The following is a 9,480-nucleotide window of genomic DNA, read 5'->3' as shown; positions in this document are numbered from 1 at the left end:
TAACGGGGAATATGCCCCGATCTCTATCAACGGGGACAGTGTGGATAGAGTGTCCAGCTTCAAGTTTCTGGGCACTCACATTTCGGAGGACCTAACATGGTCCAATAACACTGCTGCGCTGGTCAAGAAGGCACAACAAAGACTGTTCTACTTAAGAACACTGAAAAAGTCTGGTCTACCCCAACAGCTGCTAACGACCTTCTACCGCTGCACCAGAGAGCATCCTAATGCATGGCATCCCTGTGTGGTACCTCAGCTGCACGGAGGCAGAAAGGAAAGCTCTACAGCGGGTAGTCCATAGAGCTCAGAGGGCCATCGGAACACAGCTACCAGACTTGGAGGGCATCTACAACACACGATGCCTCAGAAAAGCCACCAGCATCCACAAAGACTCTTCACACCCCTGCAACAGTCTGTTCGAACTCCTTCCATCGGGCAGACGATACAAGGCCTTCTACGCCCGCACCTCCAGACTCGGGAACAGCTTCATCCCCAGGGCCATAGCTGCTATGAACCGGTCTTGCTGAGCCGGATGACCACAACGCATAGATCAACTTGCACTTTACCCTGGCTAAAAACTGTTACAATTGTTTCGTTTCGTTGGGTTGCTGTTAATTACTTAAATTATTGCATCGTATGGGAGGCGCATTCCCAATCTCGTTGTACCCCTGGGTACAATGACAATAAAGATATATTGTATTGTATTGTATTGTATTGTATTGTATATGTCCATTACTGCCTGTCCATTATCGTCAATATTCAGGCAACAATTAGAGAGGTTGAATTTCCCACATACCCCTCCTTCTTCAGCTAGGATGTAGTCCAGGGCCAATCGATTTTGGTATATTGCTGTTCTCATCTGCGTTTGCTGCTTTGTCAACATCTCTAGTGCGGCAGCCATCCGATTAGTGATCACCTCCAATACCGCCTGTAAGCGTATTAACTGGTTTAGCATGTACACTGGGGTACGATATCCCCAGGAACCATCCTGAGCCCAGGTGGCTGGCCCATAATATGAAATGATTCAGGCCGGAGGCCACTCATCATCCTCCCAGGTTCCTATCTCTAACTCCCTTTTCTTTCTTTGTAGGTGTAGGTCATCAAACACTGGGGTGCCCAGCATTCGTCCTCCTTCAGCTGGCAATAAAAAGAATCCTGGCTGCACTAACCCAATAAAACAAGCTCCACTCCACCTCCCCGGGAGTACTGAGTAGGCCTTATGTCCACAGATCCAGAGTAATCCCTCTGGAGCAGGTCCACTAACCGTGTCACTTTCCCAGAGGTCCCGTAAGATTGGTAACCCCTGATATGGGTTGTTCCCTGTGCAGTTCCAGATTCGGCTTTCATTGTCTGTTTTGTTTCTGACTGGGGTGATGTTTATACAGTTCCCCCAGTCTTCTTTGGCCAGATACCATTTAGGTTCCTCAGGCCACCAGGTCCGTGTCTGGTTCTCCCACAAGGTTAAGATGCGTTGACAAGGACTGATGCCGACTTCTTCTTTCCCCGGAGTCCTTGGTCGAGCTATACATTCCGTCCCTATTGGAGTGTCAGTCAAAAGCCATTCCTGGGGGCCTCGATCTCTCCCTTTCGTGATGTTCCACTCAAACAGGTCCCACACTTCGACAGTTGATCCCCTCCAAGGCCATCGAGAACTCATAAGAGGTCCTCCACAAACCCAGCAGTCCTTGACACCCAGAGTCTGAGCAATCCTGGTAGCCAGGTCCACAAAGAGATTCCCTCCGAATTCAGGAATTTCTATCTGCTTCTGTATCTCTTCGTACAAGGATACAGATACTGGAGGTCTCTTAGTTGGGGCTGGTGGGGCTGGTTGGGTTATCCCTTTTCCTTTTAGCCTGTTTATTAAGATTTCCTTTTCCCTGTCTGAATATTCCTTCCCCAATTGGGACCCCATCCCCCATTGCCCGGCTTTCCATAAGCAAAGCCATCTCTGTCCTTTGGGGCAGGTCCTATACATCCTCATTCCTGTGTATCCCAAATTCTGCACTAAGTAGTATTCTACTCCCCCCTCCTTACAGCTGGTTCTGGTCCTATGGGTATATCATGAGTCATGCACATGGGAATGATAGGTAAAAGACCTTCTGGTTTGTCCGCCATACCTGATGGGGTGGTAACATTTATCACAGCTGTCCACACATTTACTTACAGTGACGACCATCATGAGCACCAGTGCCACGCACTGCATTGTAATCTTTTAGTTCAATTGTTCTTTCTCAAAGATCAGAGTCAGTGGTTTACTTCCTTGCCTTACTGTCCAGTCCTCCTCAGCTGGAGGTTCCACTGGTCCCTTTATTCGCGCTGCGTGTGTCCACCCTTTTTCTTTCGTCCGCACTGCCATCTCCGTGGTCAACAATACCAAATACGGACCAGTCCAATGGGGTTGCAATTTTTCTTCCTTCCACGATTTCACAAGAACCCACTCTCCCGCCTTCACGGAATGGATTGGAAAGTCGAGCGGGGGACTCTGTGCCAGCAGCCCCTTGGTTTTTAATTCTGTAATAGAACGAGAGACTGCCAGTAGATAGTTCCTTAAGAAAACATCACCACCCTCTAGGGTGGGTATTCCTTCTATCTTTCCCAAATAAGGTAACCCAAACAACATTTCGTAGGGGGATACTGCTATATCTTTTCGTGGGGCAGTTCAAATTCTAAGCAAGGCTATCGGCAAGCACTTAGTCCAAGGTAGTCTAGTCTCCTCCATTAGTTTGGTAATTTGTGTCTTTAGGGTGCCATTCATCCTCCCCACCATTCCCGAACTTTGCGGGTGCCAGGGACATGCAACTTTCCAATACTCCCTCCTTCAATAGCTTTTCTATGATCGGTTGGAGTCCCTTTCGACCCTCGATGGAGATGGGGTATTGCCTGACTCGCACGGCATCATGCCCTTCCCTGAGGACTATCCGGAGGGGTGGTATCCTCAGTCCCCCCCTATTTCCTTCCTTAGCCCAGACCTGATCATTGATCCTCTGTTCAGCTTCTTCTTTTAGTTTATATAATTGGACCACTATCCGCCCTACCACAGGTGCCGTTCCTAATCCCAACTGGATCTGCAGATCCCGTCCCATTAAGTTTACTCCAGCCTGTGGAACTAGAATCAAATCCTCCACCGCCTCCCTATTTTCGTATTTGACTTTTACTCCTTCTATCTCCGGGGCCGTCATCACTTTCCCTCCTACTCCAGAAATCTTCACATGCCCTTTCCCAGTTGCCATCCCTTCAGGTATTTTGGTCACACTTGATCTCTCAGCTCCTGAATCCACCATGAACACTGGGTCCTCTCCCTGGGGTCCGATTTTTAAATTTACTAGGGGTTCCCGTTTGTGTCCTGTTAACCCCAAGGAGGGGAACCCCTGAACCCCTAATCCTCTTCCATCAGGGTATACGACTGAACTTCTCTCCTTAGTTTTTGGCACTCCCTTTTAAAATGTCCTTCGTCATTACAGTGATAACACCTGGAAGGTCCTGTTCTCCATGCCCAATCGCGTCCTATGTCTCTCCTCTCGCTTCCCATTCTCCCCCTCATTCCTCTTCCTCTTCCTCGTCCCCTATAGGTCTCTTTCCGTCTATTCCCTTCTCGGTCTTGCTCAACCACTTGCTCTACCGCCTGCATCATCATTTTGGCTTTTCCCTTCTGCCTTTCCTCATCCCGTCGCACATATACTCTCTGTGCCTCTGTTAATAATTGGTTTAATGGTTTCTCATTCCAATCCTCTATCTTTTCTAATTTCTTCCGGACATCAGGCCAGGATTTGGTCACAAAATTCGCCCTCAACATTTGTTGCCCGGCGTCTGACTCCGGGTCAATCCCTGAATATTGCTGCATGTTCTTTCTTAACCTTTGTAGGAAGGTAGTGGGGGCCTCGTCCTTTGCCTGCTGGTTCTCAAATGCTCGCTCAAAATTTTGTCCCTTAGGCACGGCCTCCCTTATTCCTTTTACTATTATTTCCCGGAGTTCTCTCATATTTTTCTGACCCTCTTCGGACTGCTTGTCCCAATTGGGCGAGGCAATCGGGTACTTCACGTTCCCCGCTACAGCTGGATGATGCTCGGATCGCTCCCAGATTTTAATTCCGGCCTGTCTAATCATTTGTCTTTCTGCAGAGTCGAACAGATTTCCCGATAATGGACATCAGTTCGTCCCAGGTATATGTATTTGGACCCAAAAACTGGTCGAGTTGCTCTGCTAACCCCAATCCTCATCGGAGTCTAGTCGTGGCCACCAGACTGAACTCCCTTTTATTGGTTCCTTTGGCCAATCAAAATAACAGAATTTAATCATAATCTCCTTATTTTTACCCCCAGTGCCTCCTTCTCCCCAGAGTTGTAACATTCGCCCCAACGGACTATCGGGCGGAATGTGGGGACCCTCTTCCCTTGGTCCCTTTCCCTTGGCACATTTTTTATCCCCATGGTCATTATTCTTAACACAAGAAGTACCCATCCTCCCTGTCCGACCTTTCCCGTCCGACAGAACCCAATCGCCCGAGTAATACTTGATAGTCACTTTTCTTACCCGGGTCCTGTGCACAGAAATTGCTCGATTGATCCCTTCCTTACTCCGGATTCCCTCTTGTTTCCACGAGTCTCTTGTCCGGATATCACTCGCTCAAACCGCTGATGGCAAGCAAGGAGATCAGAGACTGCTGAAATCAGCAGGGTGCACCTTCCCTTCCTTCCGTGCCTCCGTCAAGCGGCCGAAGTGGCGATCCCGGACGAGCCCCCAAGCTTGTGAGATGTAACTCAGTGCTCACAATCACGATGCCAGGGACAAAGTCGTGGAAACAAGAAAACTTTATTCACGAGTCTGCAGAGCCGGGTGCCTCTCCAAATCGAGACACACCGAGACACAGACAGTGTCTTCTTTTTATACAATATTACTTCTTTGAATCCCCCTCCCCTTCGGGCTCCTTCCAATCAGAGCGCTGAGGTGCACAATCTTCTGTACCGCCCAGGGTAACTCCCAGATCATACATTGCACGTAAATGGTAATTAGCAGTTTCAGGATCAGGGGCGTATTTGCAATGTTCATTTACCTCATTAAGCAAGCGCAGTATCTATCTACATGACTCATTTTAACCCTTTCCTGCCTCGTTGACACCTTCTTAAGATTGTGGCTGGTTGTGTAGCTTATCTCTGTCCACAATCATTCTCTCAGTGTTTTAACAAAGGCAGTGTTAAACTTTTATCATCCTGTCTCCGGGTTTAATCGTCCTGTCTCTCACAAACCCTCAGTCCCCCCCCCCTTCATTCCTTCAGGTATTAATCATCCTGTCTCTGGTGGTTTAATCATTCTGTTTCTCACAATAGGTAATGCAGGAAAGGAAATCTAACAATGAAAAGGGTACATACACAAGGTTCACAACAAAGGATACAAAGTGCTGGAGTAACAACGGGTCAGGTAGCATTGCTGCAGAACATGGATAGGTGACCTTTCATGGATAGGTGACCTTTCATGGATAGGTGACCTTTCATGGATAGGTGACCTTTCATGGATAGGTGACCTTTCATGGATAGGTGACCTTTCATGGATAGGTGACCTTTCATGGATAGGTGACCTTTCATGGATAGGTGACCTTTCATGGATAGGTGACCTTTCGGGTCGGGACCCTTCCTCAGACTCAGTTGAGCACCTGTCCACAGTCAGTTTAACCAGTAATTAATATGCAGACACAACTATTTATTGAAATTCATGCAGCATTATCTACGAGATCTTTTTATACGGCTCGTGCCAGAATCATCAAGTAGGTTGTGGCACTTAGCAATAGAGTAAACCTTTAGCATGTGTTGCTGGATGATGTGTGCAATAATAACCTGAGTGCCATTCATTTGGTAACAAATTTTGATCCAATAATTTTCATATCAGCAATTGACCTTCAAACCCTAATAAAGAAATAGAAGAAAACATTTAAGCAAACAACAGGCTGAAGTTCAAGAAAGAGAAGATTGTTTATTTGTCATATGCACCAGATATAAACCAGAATAATGCTATTCTTGCTCGTTGCAGCTTTACGGGAACATCTGATGCATCAACAACAATAAATACACAACACGTGATCATTTATTCTGAGTAAGCCAAACCATGAGAGTGCAAAACCCCAAGTACATCGAGCAACCGCAATAGTGCAGAGTCCATAGCGGTTTGGTGCTGAGGTAAGGTAATGGTCCTCACGCTCCTGTATCTTCTTCTTGACAGTAGCAGTGAAAAGACAACCTGGCCAGGGTGGTGTGGGTTTTTGATGACCTTGAGCCAGAGCTTCCAGTAGATGGTTTCAATGGTGGGAGGTCAGTATCTGTAGTGGAATGGTCAACGTCAACACTGTCTGTAGACCCCTTTATTCTTGAGCAGTTAAATAACCAAACCTGACCATGAAGGAGGGACATTTTAAAAGCAGTTGTTTGATGGGCTCAGGGAGAAGCACCAGCAGCCAATAAAAGGAAGAGAAGGTGCGGAACTTTCTCTGCAGAAAGGGGATTGCCTTTTATCAAAACTCGAGAGTTGGTGAGCACCCATTTTGACAGGAGAGAATGCCTTTTAGACAATTTGGTGGGAGAGGTGAGAGAAAGAACTGCTTATAATTGGAATGAGGTTTTATTCAAGTGAAGGAGGGACTTCTAAAAAGCAGGTGCTTGATTGGTTCCAGAAGAGGCATGAAATTAAAGAAAATCCCAAAGCTTTTTATACCATCATTAAAAACTACAGGGTAACCAGGGAGACGGTAGGACTGCTCAAGGATAAAGGTGGGAATTTGTGCTCGAAGTCTGAGGATGTAGGTGAGATGTGTGTTTCCTGCAGGATGTGGGAAGTCAGGGACACCGCTGGTGCTTCTGACAAATGCACCTGCAGAAATTGTGTCCAGGTGCAGCTCCTGAAGGACTGTGTTGGGGAATTGGAGCAGCAGCTGGGTGACCTCAGGGCCATCCGGGAAAACGAGAGTTTCCTGGACTGGACCTACAGTGAGATTGTCGCACCAAGGATACCGGAGGAGCAAAGGTGGGTGACTATGAGAAACAGGAGTAAACGTGGAGTGCAGGAAACCACGGTGGCTGTACCTAATGAAAACAGGTACACCCTCTTGGGAGCTGTCGGGGCAGAAGACGCTTCCAGTCCGAGCAGCGGCCAGGTCAGTGGCTCCAATCCTAGCGATGAGACTTGACCGGTGAGACCGACGTCGGGCAGAGCCATAGTGGTGGGTGACTTCATTGTCCGAGGTGCGGACAGGAGATTCTGTGGCGGCAGGCGAGACTTGAGGATGGACGGTTGCCTCCCTGGTGCCAGGGTTCAAGATGTCTCGGCCCAACTTCAGAACATCCTCGAGAGGGAAGGTGAGCACCCGGAAGTGGTTGTGCATGTGGGCACAAACGACGTCGGGAGGAAGAGGAAGGAGGTTCTGCAACGTACGTTTAGAGAGTTAGGAAGAAGACTGAAAAGCAGGACTTCTAGGGTGGTTATCTCTGGATTGCTTCCAGTACCTCGTGCTGGTGAGGGCAGGAACAGGGAGATAGGGGATCTGAATGTGTGGCTGAGGAGATGGTGCAGGGAGCAGGGAATTAGATTTATAGACCACTGGGATCTCTTCTGGGGTAGGGGTGACCTGTACAAAAGGGACGGGTTACACCTTAATTGGAAGGGGACCAACATTCTGGCAGGCAGGTTTGCTGGTGCTACATGGGTGGGTTTAAACTAAATAGTAGGGTGGAGGAGTTGACAAATTGGGAGTATGAGGATGGAGTTAAAGGGAAAGAAAGTACAGGAAAAGTTACGAAAGACACCCAAATTAATGGGGCGGAAAGTTTAAGAAGGGTTCAGAGAGTAAGGTCAGGTGTGAGAGGGGAGGTGAATACCGAATTAAAAGTGTTATATATGAAGTATAAGAAATAAAGTGGATGAGCTTGAGGCTCAGTTAGAAATTGGTTAGTATGATGTTGCGGGAATTACAGAGACATGGCTGCAAGAGCATAGGAGCTGGGAACTGAATATTCAGGGGTATACGTCCTATCGAAAAAACAGACAGGTGGGCAGAGGGGGTGGGGTGGCTCTGTTGGGAAGGAATGAAATTCAGTCCCTTGCGAGGGGTGACAAAGAATTAGAAGATGTAGAGTCATTGTGAATAGAACTGAGAAATTGTAAGGGTAAAAAGACCCTAATGGGAGTTGTCTCCAGGCCCCAAAACAGTAGCCTGGAGATAGGGTGCAAGTTGCATCAGGAGTTAAAATGAGCATGTAACAAAGGTAATGCTACGGTAGTTATGGGAGATTTCAACATGCAGGTAGACTGGGAAAATCAGGCTGGTACTGGACCCCAAGAAATCGAGTTTGTAAAAAGGTAAAAGGCCTCCGAGATGGATTCTTAGAGTAGCTTGTACTGGAGCCTACCAGGGAGAAGGCAATTCTGGATTTAGTGTTGTGTAATGAACCGGATTTGCTAAGGGAACTCAAGGTAAAGGAGCCATTAGGAGGTAGTGACCATAATATGACAAGTTTTAATCTGCAATTTGAGAGGGAGAAGGTAAAATCGGAAGTGTCAGTATTGCAGTTGAACAAAGGGGACTCTGTTAGCATAGGGAGGAGCTGACCAAAGTTGACTGGAAAGGAACCCTAGCAGGGATGATGATGGAACAGCAATAGCAAGTGTTTCTGGGAATAATCCAGAAGATGCAGGATCATTTTATTCCTAAGAGGAAGAAAGATTCTAAGGGGAGTAAGAGGCGAAAGGAAATTCAAGGACAGTATAAAAATAAAAGAGAAGACGTATCACATAGCAAAGATGAGCAGGAAGCTAGAGGATTGGAAAACTTTTAAAGATCAACAGAAGATAATTAAAAAGGCAATACGGGAAGAAAAATGAAATATGACGGTAAGCTAGACAAGAATATATAGTAAAAGCTTCTTTAGGTATGTGAAGAGGAAGAAATTAGTTAAGACAAATGTGGGTCCCTTGAAGACAGAAACAGGTGAATTTATTATGTAGAACAAGGAAATGGCAGACGAGTTGAACCGGTACTTTGGTTCTGTCTTCACTTAGGAAGACACAAATAATCTCCCAGATGTACTAGTGGACAGAGGACCTAGGGGAGGGAGGAACTGCAGGAAATTCACCTTAGTCAGGAAATGGTGTTGGGTAGACTGATGGGACTGAAGGCTGATAAATCCTCTGGGCCTGATGGTCTGCATCCCAGGGTACTCAAGGAGGTGGCTCTAGATATCGTGGACGCATTGGTGATCATTTTCCAATGTTCTATAGATTCAGATTCCTGCGGATTGGAGGGTAACAAATGTTATCCCCCTTTTCAAGAAAGGAGGGAGAGAGAAAGCAGGGAATTATAGAAAGTTAGCCTGCCATCGGTGGTGGGGAAGATGCTGGAGTTGATTATCATTTGGATAGCAGTAACAGGATCGGTCCAAGTAAGCATGGATTTACAAAGGGGAAATCATGCATGACAAATCTTCTGGAATGTTTTGAAG

This window comes from Rhinoraja longicauda, chromosome 3 (genome assembly GCF_053455715.1).
Source record: "Rhinoraja longicauda isolate Sanriku21f chromosome 3, sRhiLon1.1, whole genome shotgun sequence".
Taxonomy (NCBI): Eukaryota; Metazoa; Chordata; class Chondrichthyes; order Rajiformes; family Arhynchobatidae; genus Rhinoraja; species Rhinoraja longicauda.
The sequence above is the reverse complement of the archived record's forward strand: the minus strand, read 5'-3'. Positions refer to the sequence as shown.